Source organism: Bufo gargarizans, chromosome 9, assembly GCF_014858855.1.
Source record: "Bufo gargarizans isolate SCDJY-AF-19 chromosome 9, ASM1485885v1, whole genome shotgun sequence".
Classification (NCBI taxonomy): domain Eukaryota; kingdom Metazoa; phylum Chordata; class Amphibia; order Anura; family Bufonidae; genus Bufo; species Bufo gargarizans.
In genome coordinates, this window is record NC_058088.1 from 143342603 (window position 1) to 143359078 (window position 16476).

Consider the following 16476-nt stretch of genomic DNA (forward strand, 5'->3'; position numbering starts at 1 on the left):
TTCGGCCCCAGACTTCAGGTCACACTGTGCGTGTTCTGAATTCTGGGGGCTCACACCCATCTACTACATTATCTGTACTCAGAGAGTTATCACTGTGTTATCTGAGGTGTTACATAGAACTGCAGGGAACATCTATTGTATTATCTGTACTCAGAGTTATCACTGTGTTATCTGTGGTGTTACATAGGACTGCAGGTGAATCTATTACATTATCTGTACACGGAGCGTTATCACTGTTATCTGTGGTGTTACATAGGACTGCTAGTGATTAGAGTTGAGCGGACACCTGGATGTTCGGGTTCGAGAAGTTCGGCTGAACTTCCCGGAAATGTTCGGGTTCGGGATCCGAACCCGATCCGAACTTCGTCCCGAACCCCATTGAAGTCAATGGGGACCCGAACTTTTCGGCACTAAAAAGGCTGTAAAACAGCCCAGGAAAGGGCTAGAGGGCTGCAAAAGGCAGCAACATGTAGGTAAATCCCCTGCAAACAAATGTGGATAGGGAAATGAATTAAAATAAAAATAAAATAAATAAAAATTAACCAATATCAATTGGAGAGAGGTCCCGTAACAGAGAATCTGTCTTCATGTCAGCAGAGAATTAGTCTGCATGTCATAGCAGAGAATCAGGCTTCACGTCAGCCACCACTGCAACAGTCCATTGTCAGATATTTAGGCCCAGCACCCAGGCAGAGGAGAGAGGTCCCGTAACAGAGAATCTGGCTTCATGTCAGCAGAGAATCAGTCTGCATGTCATAGCAGAGAATCAGGCTTCACGTCAGCCACCACTGCAACAGTCCATTGGCATATATTTAGGCCCAGCACCTAGGCAGAGGAGAGAGGTCCCGTAACAGAGGATCTGGCTTCATGTCAGCAGAGAATTAGTCTGCATGTCATAGCAGAGAATCAGGCTTCACGTCAGCCACCACTGCAACAGTCCATTGGCATATATTTAAGCCCAGGCACACAGGCAGAGGAGAGAGGTCCCGTAACAGAGGATCTGGCTTCATGTCAGCAGAGAATCAGTCTGCATGTCATAGCAGAGAATCAGGCTTCACGTCACCCAACATTGGAACAGTCCATTGGCATATATTTAGGCCCCGGCACCCAGACAGAGGAGAGGTTCATTCAACTTTGGGTAGCCTCGCAATATAATAGTAAAATGAAAATAAAAATAGGATTGAATGAGGAAGTGCCCTGGAGTCCAATAATATATGGTTATGGGGAGGTAGTTAATGTCTAATCTGGACAAGGGACGGACAGGTCCTGTGGGATCCATGCCTGGTTCATTTTTATGAACGTCAGCTTGTCCACATTGGCTGTAGACAGGCGGCTGCGTTTGTCTGTAATGACGCCCCCTGCCGTGCTGAATACACGTTCAGACAAAACGCTGGCCGCCGGGCAGGCCAGCACCTCCAAGGCATAAAAGGCTAGCTCTGGCCACGTGGACAATTGAGAGACCCAGAAGTTGAATGGGGCCGAACCATCAGTCAGTACGTGGAGGGGTGTGCACACGTACTGTTCCACCATGTTAGTGAAATGTTGCCTCCTGCTAACACGTTGCGTATCAGGTGGTGGTGCAGTTAGCTGTGGCGTGTTGACAAAACTTTTCCACATCTCTGCCATGCTTACCCTGCCCTCAGAGGAGCTGGCCGTGACACAGCTGCCTTGGCGACCTCTTGCTCCTCCTCTGCCTTGGCCTTAGGCTTCCACTTGTTCCCCTGTGACATTTGGGAATGCTCTCAGTAGCGCGTCTACCAATGTGCGCTTGTACTCGCGCATCTTCCTATCACGCTCCAGTGCAGGAAGTAAGGTGGGCACATTGTCTTTGTAGCATGGATCCAGCAGGGTGGCAACCCAGTAGTCCGCACACGTTAAAGTGGGCAACTCTGCTGTCGTTGCGCAGGCACTGCAGCATGTAGTCGCTCATGTGTGCCAGGCTGCCCAGGGGTAAGGACAAGCTGTCCTCTGTGGGAGGCGTATCGTCATCGTCCTGCCTTTCCCCCCAGCCACGCACCAGTGATGGGCCCGAGCTGCGTTGGGTGCCACCCCGCTGTGACCATGCTTCATCCTCATCCTCCTCCACCTACTCCTCATCCTCGTCCTCCTCGTTCTCCAGTAGTGGGCCCTGGCTGGCCACATTTGTACCTGGCCTCTGCTGTTGCAAAAAAACCTCCCTCTGAGTCACTTCGAAGAGACTGGCCTGAAAGTGCTAAAAATGACCCCTCTTCCTCCTCCTCCTCCTCCTCCTGGGCCACCTCCTCTTCCATCATCGCCCTAAGTGTTTTCTCAAGGAGACATAGAAGTGGTATTTTAACGCTGATAACAGCGTCATCGCCACTGGCCATGTTGGTGGAGTACTTGAAACAGCGCAACAGGGCACACAGGTCTCGCATGGAAGCCCAGTCATTGGTGGTGAAGTGGTGCTGTTCCGCAGTGCGACTGACCCGTGCGTGCTGCAGCTGAAACTCCACTATGGCCTGCTGCTGCTCGCACAGTCTGTCCAGCATGTGCAAGGTGGAGTTCCACTTGGTGGGCACGTCGCATATGAGGCGGTGAGCGGGAAGGCCGAAGTTACGCTGTAGCGCAGACAGGCGAGCAGCGGCAGGATGTGAATGCCGGAAGTGCGAACTGACGGCCCGCACTTTATGCAGCAGCTCTGACATGTCGGGGTAGTTGTGAATGAACTTCTGCACCACCAAATTCAGCACATGCGCCAGGCAAGGGATGTGCGTCAAACCGGCTAGTCCCAGAGCTGCAACGAGATTTCGCCCATTATCGCACACCACCAGGCCGGGCTTGAGGCTCACCGGCAGCAACCACTCGTCGGTCTGTTGTTCTATACCACGCCACAACTCCTGTGCGGTGTGGGGCCTGTCCCCCAAACATATGAGTTTCAGAATGGCCTGCTGACGTTTACCCCGGGCTGTGCTGAAGTTGGTGGTGAAGGTGTGTGGCTGACTGGATGAGCAGGTGGAAGAAGAGGAGGAGGAAGCCGAGAAGGAGGAGGTGGCAACAGGAGGCAAAGAATGTTGCCCTGTGATCCTTGGCGGCAGAAGGACGTGCGCCAAACAGCTCTCCGCCTGGGGCCCAGCTGCCACTACATTTACCCAGTGTGCAGTTAGGGAGATATAGCGTCCCTGGCCGTGCTTACTGGTCCACGTATCTGTGGTTAGGTGGACCTTGCTACAGATGGCGTTGCGCAGTGCACACTTGATTTTATCGGATACTTGGTTGTGCAGGGAAGGCACGGCTCTCTTGGAGAAGTAGTGGCGGCTGGGAACAACATACTGTGGGACAGCAAGCGACATGAGCTGTTTGAAGCTGTCTGTGTCCACCAGCCTAAATGACAGCATTTCATAGGCCAGTAGTTTAGAAATGCTGGCATTCAGGGCCAGGGATCGAGGGTGGCTAGGTGGGAATTTACGCTTTCTCTCAAATGTTTCTGAGATGGAGAGCTGAACGCTGCCGTGTGACATGGTTGAGATGCTTGGTGACGGAGGTGGTGGTGGTGTTGGTGGTACATCCCCTGTTTGCTGGGCGGCAGGTGTCAACGTTCCTCCAGAGGTGGAGGAAGAGGCCGAGGCGGCAGCAGCAGAAGAGGCCGAGGCGGCAGCAGCAGAAGAGGTAGCAGGGGGAGCCTGAGTGACTTCCTTGTTTTTAAGGTGTTTACTCCACTGCAGTTCATGCTTTGCATGCAGGTGCCTGGTCATGCAGGTTGTGCTAAGGTTCAGAACGTTAATGCCTCGCTTCAGGCTCTGATGGCACAGCGTGCAAAACACTCGGGTCTTGTCGTCAGCACATTGTTTGAAGAAGTGCCATGCCAGGGAACTCCTTGAAGCTGCCTTTGGGGTGCTCGGTCCCAGATGGCGGCGGTCAGTAGCAGGCGGAGTCTCTTGGCGGCGGGTGTTCTGCTTTTGCCCACTGCTCCCTCTTTTGCTACGCTGTTGGCTCGGTCTCACCACTGCCTCTTCTTCCGAACTGTGAAAGTCAGTGGCACGACCTTCATTCCATGTGGGGTCTAGGACCTCATCGTCCCCTGCATCACTGCAGAAAGACGCAGCAGTTGGCACCTGTGTTTCGTCATCATCAGAGACTTGCTGAGGTGGTATTCCCATGTCCTCATCATCAGGAAACATAAGTGGTTGTGCGTCAGTGCATTCTATGTCTTCCACCGCTGGGGAAGGGCTAGGTGGATGCCCTTGGGAAACCCTGCCAGCAGAGTCTTCAAACAGCATAAGAGACTGCTGCATAACTTGAGGCTCAGACAGTTTCCCTGATATGCATGGGGGTGATGTGACAGACTGATGGGGTTGGTTTTCAGGCGCCATCTGTGCGCTTTCTGCAGAAGACTGGGTGGGAGATAATGTGAACGTGCTGGATCCACTGTCGGCCACCCAATTGACTAATGCCTGTACCTGCTCAGGCCTTACCATCCTTAGAACGGCATTGGGCCCCACCATATATCGCTGTAAATTCTGGCGGCTACTGGGACCTGAGGTAGTTGGTACACTAGGACGTGTGGATGTGGCAGACCGGCCACGTCCTCTCCCAGCACCAGAGGGTCCACTAACACCACCACGACCATGTCCACGTCCGCGTCCCTTACTAGATGTTTTCCTCATTGTTATCGTTCACCACAACAACAAAAATATTATTTGGCCCAATGTATTTTATTCAAATTCAGCTGAATATAAATTTGAGGCCTATTATTTAGGCGCTGGGTGACAGGTATAGGTTTACTGACAGAATTAGACTTGGAAATGTACAGTAGCGGGTGTGTGAAATTATTCAGAATGACCCTATGTGCACCTTGAATATGATATACCCGTTTGGGGATAGATTTCAAATAGCTCCGATACAGCAGAAACCACTAAATTATGAAATTGCTAAATTGGGAATTGTATTTCAACCCAGAACAAAAACTGTGCTTGGACGGACACTAAATAACTTGCCCAGCCACAACAGTACAGCGGTAACGACAGATTTAGCTGGATATAAATTTGAGGCCTAGAATTTAGGCGCTGGGTGACAGGTATAGGTTTACTGACAGAATTAGACTTGGAAATGCACAGTAGCGGGTGTGTAACGTTATTCTGAATGACCCTATGTGCACCTTGAATATGATATACCCTTTTAGGGATAGATTTCAAATAGCTCTGATACAGCAGAAACCACTAAATTATGAAATTGCTAAATTGGGAATTGTATTTCAACCCAGAACAAAAACTGTGCTTGGACGGACACTAAATAACTTGCCCAGCCACAACAGTACAACAGTAACGACAGATTTAGCAGGATATAAATTTGAGGCCTAGTATTTAGGCGCTGGGTGACAGGTATAGGTTTACTGACAGAATTAGACTGGGATATGCACAGTAGCGTGTGTGTGAAGTTATTCAGAATGACCCTATCAGCACCTTGATTCTGATATACCCTTTTAGGGATGTATTTAAAGTAGGCCTGATACAGCAGAAACCACTAAATTATGAAATTGCTAAATTGGGAATTGTATTTCAACCCAGAACAAAAAATGTGCTTTGACGGACACTAAATAACTTGCCCAGCTACAGCAGTAACGACAGATTTAGCTGGATATAAATTTGAGGCCTAGTATTTAGGCGCTGGGTGACAGGTATAGGTTTACTGACAGAATTAGACTTGGAAATGCACAGTAGCGGGTGTGTGAAGTTATTCTGAATGACCCTATGTGCACCTTGAATATGATATACCCTTTTAGGGATAGATTTCAAATAGCTCTGATACATCAGAAACCACTAAATTATGAAATTGCTAAATTGGGAATTGTATATCAACCCAGAACAAAAAATGTGCTTTGACGGACACTAAATAACTTGACCAGCCACACCAGTAACGACAGATTTAGCTGGATATAAACTTGAGGCCTAGTATTTAGGCGCTGGGTGACAGGTATACGTTTACTGACAGAATTAGACTGGGATATGGCCAAAAAATAACCACACTATTGATGGTTAAATGCACTTGGTGTGACAGCTTGACCAACCACACTACTGAGGGTTAAATGCACTTGGTGACAGGCGCAGCTTGCCCCTGATGTAGTATATAGCCAAAAAATAAACAGACTATTGCTGGTTAAATGCACTTGGTGTGACAGCTTCACACTGATGTAGGCTTTAGCCAATAATCAACCACACCATTGAGGGTTAAATGCACTTGGTGACAGGCGCAGCTTGCCCCTGATGTAGTATATGGCCAAAAAATAAACAGACTATTGCTGGTTAAATGCACTTGGTGTGACAGCTTCACCCTGATGTAGGCTTTAGCCAAAAAACAACCACACCATTGAGGGTTAAATGCACTTGGTGACAGGCGCAGCTTGCCCCTGATATAGTATATGGCCAAAAAATAAACAGACTATTGCTGGTTAAATGCACTTGGTGTGACAGCTTGACCAACCACACTACTGAGGGTTAAATGCACTTGGTGACAGGCGCAGCTTGCCCCTGATGTAGTATATGGCCAAAAATAAACAGACTATTGCTGGTTAAATGCACTTGGTGTGACAGCTTCACCCTGATGTAGGCTTTAGCCAAAAAACAACCACACCATTGAGGGTTAAATGCACTTGGTGACAGGCGCAGCTTGCCCCTGATGTAGTATATGGCCAAAAAATAAACAGACTATTGCTGGTTAAATGCACTTGGTGTGACAGCTTCACCCTGATGTAGGCTTTAGCCAAAAAACAACCACACCATTGAGGGTTAAATGCACTTGGTCGCAGCTTGTGCTGGCGCACCACAAGACACAAAATGGCCGCCGATCACCCCAGAAAAAAGTGACTGACAAACGGTCTGGGCAGCCTAAAAACAGTGAGCAATTAAGTATCAGCAGCTCAATGATGCACAGCTGCAGATCGATCAATTAATCAAGTCCTTTGGAGGAGTTAATCTGCCTAATCTCGCCCTACTGTCGCAGCCGCAACCTCTCCCTACACTAATCAGAGCAGAGTGACGGGCGGCGCTATGTGACTCCAGCTTAAATAGAGGCTGGGTCACATGGTGCTCTGGCCAATCACAGCCATGCCAATAGTAGGCATGGCTGTGATGGCCTCTTGGGGCAAGTAGTATGACGCTTGTTGATTGGCTGCTTTGCAGCCTTTCAAAAAGCGCCAAGAAAGCGACGAACACCGAACCCGAACCCGGACTTTTACGAAAATGTCCGGGTTCGGGTCCGTGTCACGGACACCCCAAAATTCGGTACGAACCCGAACTATACAGTTCGGGTTCGCTCATCCCTACTAGTGATCTACTACAGTATCTGTTAAAATAGGCGTGCCCGCGGAAGGGGCGCAATTTTTGGCTTGCCCACGCTACGCCACTGGGTCGAAGTATCAGATAGCGGCACAACTAACCGTTTTCACAGCCATCTGCCCTTGAAATATGCGCATTTCAGCTTTGTAAATGACCCCCTTTGTCTTTTAGACAACACAGGGGAGATGAGAAGCAGTGCCTCACGCAACTGTATTTTTCTTTTCTCATCCATTCGGCATTTTTGCTGATAAGAAGCAAACCCATTCATTTCTATGGGCCCGCAAAATCCACGGATAGCACATGTATAGAACATGTCCTATACTTGTCCGCAAAATGTGGTCTGTGCCCCATTCAAGTCTATGGTTCTGCAAAACTGCCCTGTCCGCAAACTTTAATGCCCTTAAATCTTTATTAAAACGGATACCTTCCATATTTTGCAGACATGCGGAACGGATACGAAAGTATCACAGGATAGAATTTAGAGATTTTTGCAGAACAACAGATCCACATATTGCTGACTGCAACCAACATACCGACGTGTGAATGGGCCCCTATCAGTTACGTTAGTGTATACATTTTAATACACACGGCATGAAAAACATATTACTTTCTAAGAACGTTTCAGAACCCTGTCAGCTGGACTTGACAACCCCCAGTATTTTAAGTTAGATCATGAAAAGTATTTTTCTGAAGTTTGGTTGAGATCCATCAAAGCACATAGGAGCCTATGAAGAACAAACTAACAAACAAACTTTCAATCCCCTTCCCTTAGTTCACATCTCCACCCAACCCTTTGGTTAAAGTCATGAACATACGTATGTCTAAAGCCTCATTCACACGTCCGTACTCAAATCCGTGACCAGGTGGTCAGTAATGCATCCGTGAAGCTGTCCGTGAAGGATCCGTGTTGGGTGTGTGTGTCCGATTTTTGCTGTCTGTGTTTCATCCGTGTTTCACTGACACTGAACAGCTGAAAATAATTTTTAAAGCATCTCTTCTTAATGATTCGTGAAACACGGATGCAACACGGATGGCATCTGTGTTGCATCCGTGGTTTTCATGGACCCATAGACTATAATGGACGTTACGGATCCATGAACATGAACAAAATAGAGCATGCATCCGTGCTAAAAACACTGACCCACGGACAGTGCTATAATACTGATGTCTGAATACACACATTAAAATAAATGGGGACGTGTGCTGTCTGTGGGGAACACGTACAGCACACGTCTGTGAAACAATGACGTGTGAATGAGGCTTAACTACTGTCACCGCCAGACATTTGAGAAGCTCTGACAGACGTTCTTCGGAACCTCCTGCCTGAGGTTCTTTTGTTTTGCTTTTGTTTTATCATCTCGTTTCCCTCTCTCAGCTGTCATCTAGTTACACTGATTGCATCCCTTCAAAATCCCCTCCCATACTGCATCACTTTGCGGTTTATACAACTTCCTGGAGTGTGCTGATGCTAGAAGCTGTTACTACTGCATCCACAAGATAAGTCTGTTTTCTTTATTTCTGTTTGCCTGTGGGCTTGATCCTAGGTGACCCTGACTCCCTCCGTATTAAGTGTAGGGAGCTGGTGGTCGTGTCCCCTCACTCTTATAGGGTGTTCAGGTGCATACAATTTTCTACCATTGAGATTTTTGCATAGGCTGAGCAGTAAGGGAGAGAGCTAGGGCTCTTACAGGGCTTACGCTCCTGTTCCTTAGTTTTGGATCAAGTCAGTCGGATCTTCATTTGTGTCTTTTATAAACCGCCAAAACCGTCTCAAGCATGGATCCGGTTTCACTTTTGACTGAACGCAAGCAGGGTATTTTATTGGAGGTAGCAGATCTCCGTAAAACTGTAAATCAGTTTCAGGTGACTGGTTCAGCTTGCGTTCATGGAGTTTGTTCTGAGCCTAAGATCTCACTTCGGATACGTTCTCCGGGGGTAGTGAGAATTTTATTCGTTTTAGAGAGGCTTGCAATCTCTATTTTCGCCTACTTCCCCATTCCTCTGGTGATGAGGAGCGGAGGTTGGGGATCATCATCTCACTGCTCAGGGATAACGCTCAGTCTTGGGCCTTTTTCGCTGCCGGTGGGGGCACAGCCCCTCCGTTCAGTGGATGTATTTTTTTTAGCCTTGGGTCAGATATATGATGATCCGGATCGTATTGCTCTGGCTAAGTCTAGACTACGTCTTTTATGCCAGGGTAAACAGTCCGCAGAGATATACTGTTCAGAATTTCGGAGATGGGCAGCTGATACTGGTTGGAATGATGCTGCACTCCGAAGTCAATTTTGCCATGGTCTTTCAGAGGGATTGAAAGATGCATTTGCCTTTCATGAGAGACCTATCTCTTTGAGTCTGCCATGTCTCGGGCCGTTCGTATTGACAGGCGTCTTAGAGAGAGAGGAGAGATCAATCCTTCTTGTCATACTCAGACGGTCTCATTCAGTGCGCAGGGGTCTCAGTCTCTCTCAATTCCTTCTGAGCAGGAACCCATGCAGCTGGGTTTGCTTGCCTCTGATAATAGAAGATTCAGCTCTCAGAGGAGGGTTTGTTTTTGTTGTGGAGGTATAAATCATTTGGCAAATGTTTGTCCCTCTAGGAGATTCAGGCAGTTTTCTGAGAGTGGTGTTCAGGAGTTGCCCCCTCACAGGGAGTACGATTGCCCTATTAATCTCATCCCAGGCGCCAAGCTGCCTAAATCTCGTTTATACAATCTCTCCCAACCTGAAAGGGTCGCTATGCGTGCTTATATCTCTGAGAGCCTGAGAAAGGGACACATACGACCCTCGAAGTCACCTGTTGCCGCTGGTTTTTTCTTTGTTAAGAAAAAATATGGTTCCTTAAGACCATGTCTGGATTTCAGGGAGCTGAACAGTATCACAATTCGTGACCCTTATCCGATTCCTCTGATCCCGGACCTGTTTAATCAGGTTGTTGGGGCTAAAGTTTTTTCCAAGTTGGACTTAAGAGGGGCATACAACCTGGTCAGGGTCAGAGAAGGAGACGAATGGAAGACGGCCTTCAATACCCCTGAGGGCCATTTTGAGAATTTGGTTATGCCTTTTGGTTTGATGAAGGCTCCAGCCATTTTTCAGCATTTTGTGAACAGCATTTTTTATCATTTAATGGGGAAATTTGTACTAGTGTATCTAGATGACATTTTTTTCTCCTGATTTCAAAACTCATAAGGACCACCTACGTCAGGTCTTGCTCATCCTGTGGGAGAATAAATTGTACGCTAAACTGGAAAAATGTGTGTTTGCGGTTCCAGAAATTCAATTTCTGGGGTTTCGCGCTGTGCTTGAGTGGGAGCTTCCTGAGAATCAGAAGGCGCTAATGCGATTTTGGGTTTTGCCAATTATTACAGGAAGTTTATTTTAAATTATTATTCCTCTGTTGTTAAACCACTCACTGATATGACTAGAAAGGGGGTAGATTTTTCCTCCTGGTCGGTAGAGGCGCATAAGGCCTTTACTAGTATCAAGGAGAGTTTTGCTTCTGCTCCCATCTTGGTACAGCCTGATATCTCTCTGCCCTTCATAGTTGAGGTGGACGCTTCTGAGGTGGGTGTGGGTGCGGTCTTGTCTCAGGGTCCCTCTCCTGCCAAATGGCGACCGTGTGCCTTTTTCTCGAAGAAACTCTCCTCCGCAGAGAGAAATTACAATGTGGGAGATAGGGAGTTGTTGGCCATCAAGTTAACTTTTGAGGAATGGCGCCATTGGCTAGAGGGAGCCAGACACCCTATTACCGTGTTTACCGACCGTAAGAACCTGGCCTACTTGGAATCGGCCAAGCGTCTGAACCAGAGACAGGCCAGCTGGTCTTTGTTCTTTTCAAGGTTTAATTTTGTTGTCACGTTCTGTCCTGGGGTTAAGACTGTGAAGGCGGATGCCCTGTCACGTTGTTTTCCGGGAGGGGGGAACTTTGAAGACCCGGGTCCCATTTTGGCTGAAGGGGTGGTTGTGTCTGCTCTTTATCCTGAATTGGAGGCAGAGGTTCAGGCAGCCCAGGCAGAGGCTCCTGATCTTTGTCCTCCTGGGAGGTTGTTTGTGCCTCTCACTTTACGATACAAGGTTTTTAAGGAGCACCACGATACTGTCCTTGCTGGGCACCCGGGGGGTAGAGCCACAGTGGATCTCATTGCTCGGAGATTCTGGTGGCCGGCTCTTCGTAAGTCGGTTGAGGGTTTTGTGGCAGTCTGCGAGACCTGCGCTCGTGCCAAAGTCCCTCATTCACGGCCATCGGGTCCTCTCCTTCCATTACCCATTCCTTCCCGTCCTTGGACTCATCTGTCCATGGATTTCATTACAGACCTGCCTCGCTCCTCGGGGAAGACGGTGATTCTGGTGGTGGTGGACCGTTTTAGCAAAATGGCGCATTTTGTTCCTTTTCCTGGCTTGCCCAATGCTAAAACGCTGGCGCAGGCATTTATTGATCACATTATCAAACTGCATGGTATCCCTTCAGACATAGTCTCTGATAGGGGCACGCAGTTTGTTTCCAGATTCCGGAAGGCCTTCTGTTCTCGCTTGGGGGTTCGGTTGTTATTCTCTTCTGCTTTCCACCCGCAGTCGAATGGCTAGACAGAGCGCGTCAATCAGAATCTGGAGACTTATCTGCGTTGTTTTGTGGCAGAGAATCAGGAGGATTGGTGTTCTTTTTTCTCCCTTGCTGAGTTTGCTTTAAATAACCGTCGTCAGGAGTCCTCTGATAAGTCACCATTTTTTGGTGCATATGGGTTTCATCCGCAGTTTGGGACATTCTCTGGAGAAGGGGCTTCTGGTTTACCTGATGAGGAGAGATTCTCCTCGTCTTTGTCATCTATTTGGCAAAAGATTCAGGATAATCTAAAGGGCATGAGTGAGAGATATAAGCGTGTGGCGGATAAGAGACGTGTGCCTGGTCCGGACCTGAATGTTGGTGATTTGGTATGGTTGTCTACTAAGAATATCAAATTAAAGGTTCCCTCCTGGAAGTTGGGTCCTAAGTTTATTGAGCCTTACAAAAGCTTGTCCGTCATCAATCCCGTTGCCTACCGTCTTGATCTTCCTCAGACTTGGAAGATCCATAATGTTTTTCACAAGTCCCTATTAAAACCTTATGTTCAACCCACTGTACCCTCCTCTTTGCCTCCTCCTACGATTGTGGTTGATGGTAATCTTGAATTTCAGGTCTCTAGGATTGTGGATTCCAGTTTTGTCCGCGGTTCTCTCCAGTACCTCGTTCATTGGGAGGGTTATGGTCCTGAGGAGAGGATGTGGGTCCCAGAGCTAGTGCTCTTACATGGCTTACCCTCCTGTTCCTTAGTTTTGGATCAAGTCAGTCGGATCTTCATTTGTGTCTTCTAGTTTTCTGTAACACCATCCGTGACAACTACGTAACTGACAGCAAACGCTGCCTGAGCCTGCAAACTAACACCTTGACAAGGACTGTGACTCCTCTCTCTCGCTCTCTAAAATCGATCTATCTGTTCTCCTGGCTATGAAATATACAGTACTCACAGACACTAACCTACAATCCGTGTTCTGTGTTTTACTATTCCTCATTCTCTGCTTGATGTCTTCTCTCTCCTATGTATATCCCCACAAAACAGCAGCATCTCCTTGTTGGAATGTTATATAGGGGAAATGACTCATGATTGGCTATGCTAGAGTGAGTGCTGCCTGCAAGGGATTATGGGTAAGCCCACAGGGACACCTCCGTAAGTCAGGTGATCCTTCTCCTCTGTCTTGTTATGTATAAAATGGCAGCCCCCATTTTAAGCAATTCTCATGGGACAAGTTCCAAAGGTTTCGGATTTGCTGAGACTTAAAACTTTTGCAATTTTGTAACAAATCTGATTTGTGCTGAATCGATTCACTCATGTATAGTCATTTGCTCTTTTTCCAATATGGTACCTGTAGTCTTTTTTAGACAGTTTTGTAGCTTTGATATTGGAGTAACTCTGGGCATGCTCAGTAAGAGTTTCTGAACACACCTAACTCTTAGGCCTCTTTCACATGAGCGTGTCCAGATAAGGTCAGGATGCGTTGCGACAAACCTGCGCGAGTAGGTACGCAATTAAAGTCAGTTTTGACTGCGATTGCGTTCGGTTGTTCAGTTTTTATCGTGCGTTTTGCACGTGCGTGATAAAAAACTGAATGTGGTACCCAGACCCGAACTTCTTCACAGATGTCCTATGAAATTGGGATATTACATATTTGATTAATAATTATGTCACTAGTGCTAGGAAAGACTTCATTGTGCTAAAAAAAAAACGATTTATAAGTTCAGGGAAAGATTAGTCAAGGTGTAGGGAATGGATAGGAAGACACTATAAAAGGAGAAAAAGGTGCAATAGGAGAGTTTACAGCCTGGGGAATAGGAGCGATTCTATTACACCTTGCTGCACAAACTGGGGATCCAAATTGCTTTTAGGTTGTTTGCACTATATGATACATCACTAATTCCAGCAAACTTGGCTTGTGATTAGGGTGCAAGTTCTGTGTGATACAGCCATTTACGGGGTGTATTAATAGAAAAGATACGTACGTCCTAGTAACCGCTCTGCATTGATTTTACATTGCTTTACTTTTTTTTTTTTTTGTAAGGGGTTATTAATAGGAAAAAAAAAGGGAAAAATATGGCATAATTGCTGTTAAGTGGTGAAGTTACATTTTGCTACAGCTATTTACGGGGTGTATTAATAGGATAGATACGTAAGTCCTATAAGCCATTCTGCGTTAATTTTATATTGTAAACATTTTTTTTTGGGGGGGTGTATTAATAGGAAAAAATGTATTAAAATATATGTCATAATTGCCATTCAGCGGTGAAGTTACATTGTACTACAGCCATTTACGGGGTGTATTTATAGTAAAGATAGTTACGTCCCATTAGCCCTTCTGCGTTGATTAATAGAAAAGGGAAAAATATATGTAGTACAATGTTACTTCACACCTGAACGGCAATTAAGACGTATATTATTTTTTTTCTTGCCATAGGACAAAAATAGGGAAAAATATGTCAGAAGTGCTGTTCGTTTTTGAAATTACATTGTACTAAAGCCATTTACGTGGTGTAGAAAAAAGAAAATATGTGCACGTCCCATTAGCCCTTCTGTGGTGAATTGTGATTGTTATATTTCCTATTTTGGGGTGTAGTTATAGGAAAAATAATACATCTTAATTGACCTTCTGCAGTGAATTGTGATTATTTTTTTGGGGGGGTTTATTATTCAGAAATAAGAAATTATATGTCTTAATTGCCATTCAGCAGTGAAGTAACATTGTAGTACACCATTTTTTGAGAGGTATTATTTTAATTTTAATTTAATTCTTTTATTATACAGTATGTCAGACAGACAGGTGACAGGCTCTTCAAAGAGAACGGGCAGTGGGCAAAATATTTCTGTCGCAGGCAGCAGAAGAAGGAGGGGTGGCAGCAGGAGTCGCAGTGAGGCCTGATCTCCCGGTGTCATCTAGCGGTCGTGTCTTGACCAGCAAGTGACATCAGACACCCCCAGCCAAGAGTCAGTGGGTTATTCTGACACGACGCTTAGTTGGCATGGCCCGGGAGCAGGCCCTGTGCCCCCACCTGTCCTGAACCTTCCTCTGTCATTTTTAGTTCCCTCAGCGCAAGAAGTATTATATGATGTAGGCTCGGCTCCACTTTTCAGCGAGGACAAGCTATCAGAGGACATTCAGCAGCCACTGCCCAGCCAAGATCTGGAGGAGACATTCACTGCTTCCTCCGGTAGGTAGGCAAGTAGTGATGATGAGAGTCCTGTGGGAGCAGGTGTTGAGAGCGGTCAGGCCCCTGGCCCTGAGACCGTTGAGGGGGAAATCCGTGACATGCAGACAGTAGAGGATGATGATGATAATGTAGCCAATCGCACTTGGGAGCCAGGTGAAGGGGCTTCATCATCATCATCAGGAGAAGAGGGTGGCAGCTTGCGCGTGAGGCAGCTGGTGAGTCAGCAAGGTGGCAGCGTGTCTATAAGTCAGCAGGGTGGCAGCAGTGGCAGGTTGGGAGCCAAACATGCCCGGGGTAGACCACCCGCTTCACAGGAGACTACCGGCTAAGAAAGTAGCAGTGCAGGGGTTCACGGGGGCAGTGGTAACAGGCATTCAGTGTGGAGTGTTGGGGTGAAAATGCCATACGCGGCGGTGTGGCAATTTTTTGTTAGGCCACCAGAGGAGGTGAACATGGCCATTTTCATGCAGTCAAGGCTCCACCACCTCAGCCGAAGCCAGCTGTCTGTCCTTTCCATCATCTGCTGGTCCTGATGCTCCTGTTCCTTCTTCTCCTACTCCTCATCAGTCATTTCGTAAGCAATCAATCACCGAAGCGATTGCCAAGAGACAACAGTATGTTTGCACTCATCCAACAGCGCAGAAGCTGAACGTGCTCCTGTCCAAGTTGCTGGTGCTGCAGTCCCACCCTTTCAAAGTGGTAGACTCTAAACCTTTCAGAGAACTGATGGCTTGTGCCGAGCCGTGATGGAAAGTCCCAAGCCGACAATTCACAGTGCCCCACAAGCATACCACATGTGCAGGGCACGCTGTTCTGCACCTAGTTTGCCTAGGCAAGCAGAGTCACACAGGGGAGAAACTGCTCCGCATCCTTCATTAAGAAATCGTAACCATGGTGACCGACAACGGAAAGAACATGGTGTTGGCTCTGCGTCAAGGAGGGCTGAGCCATGCGCCCTGCATGGCGCATGTGTTCAATCTGGTTGTAAAGCGGTTGCTGAAGTCTTCACCCCATCTGCAAGACATCCTGAAAGTGATCAGGTAACTTTGCATGCACTTTAGCCACTTGTACACTGCAAAGCACACCCTCCTTGAGCTGCAGCGGCAGAATGGCATCCCCTAACATAGACTGATATGCGACATTTCCACCCGTTGGAATTTTACCCTCTATATGTTGGACTGATTATATGAAGGTCATAATTATTTCTCGATGATACAGACGGACCGAGGTACTTCCCTGCGTAACTTTGATGTTAGCCAGTGGCAGCTCATGCGTGACACCTGCCATTTGCTCGGGCCCTTTGAGGAGGCCACTTTATTTGTCAGTCACCAGGACTACGGGATGAACAACATCATTCCACTGCATCATGTCCTGGAACAGATGCTGCTAAATCTGTCTGGCCAGGGAACAGGAGATGTGGCGACTACTTCTCGCAGTCACATGAGCCCTCTGG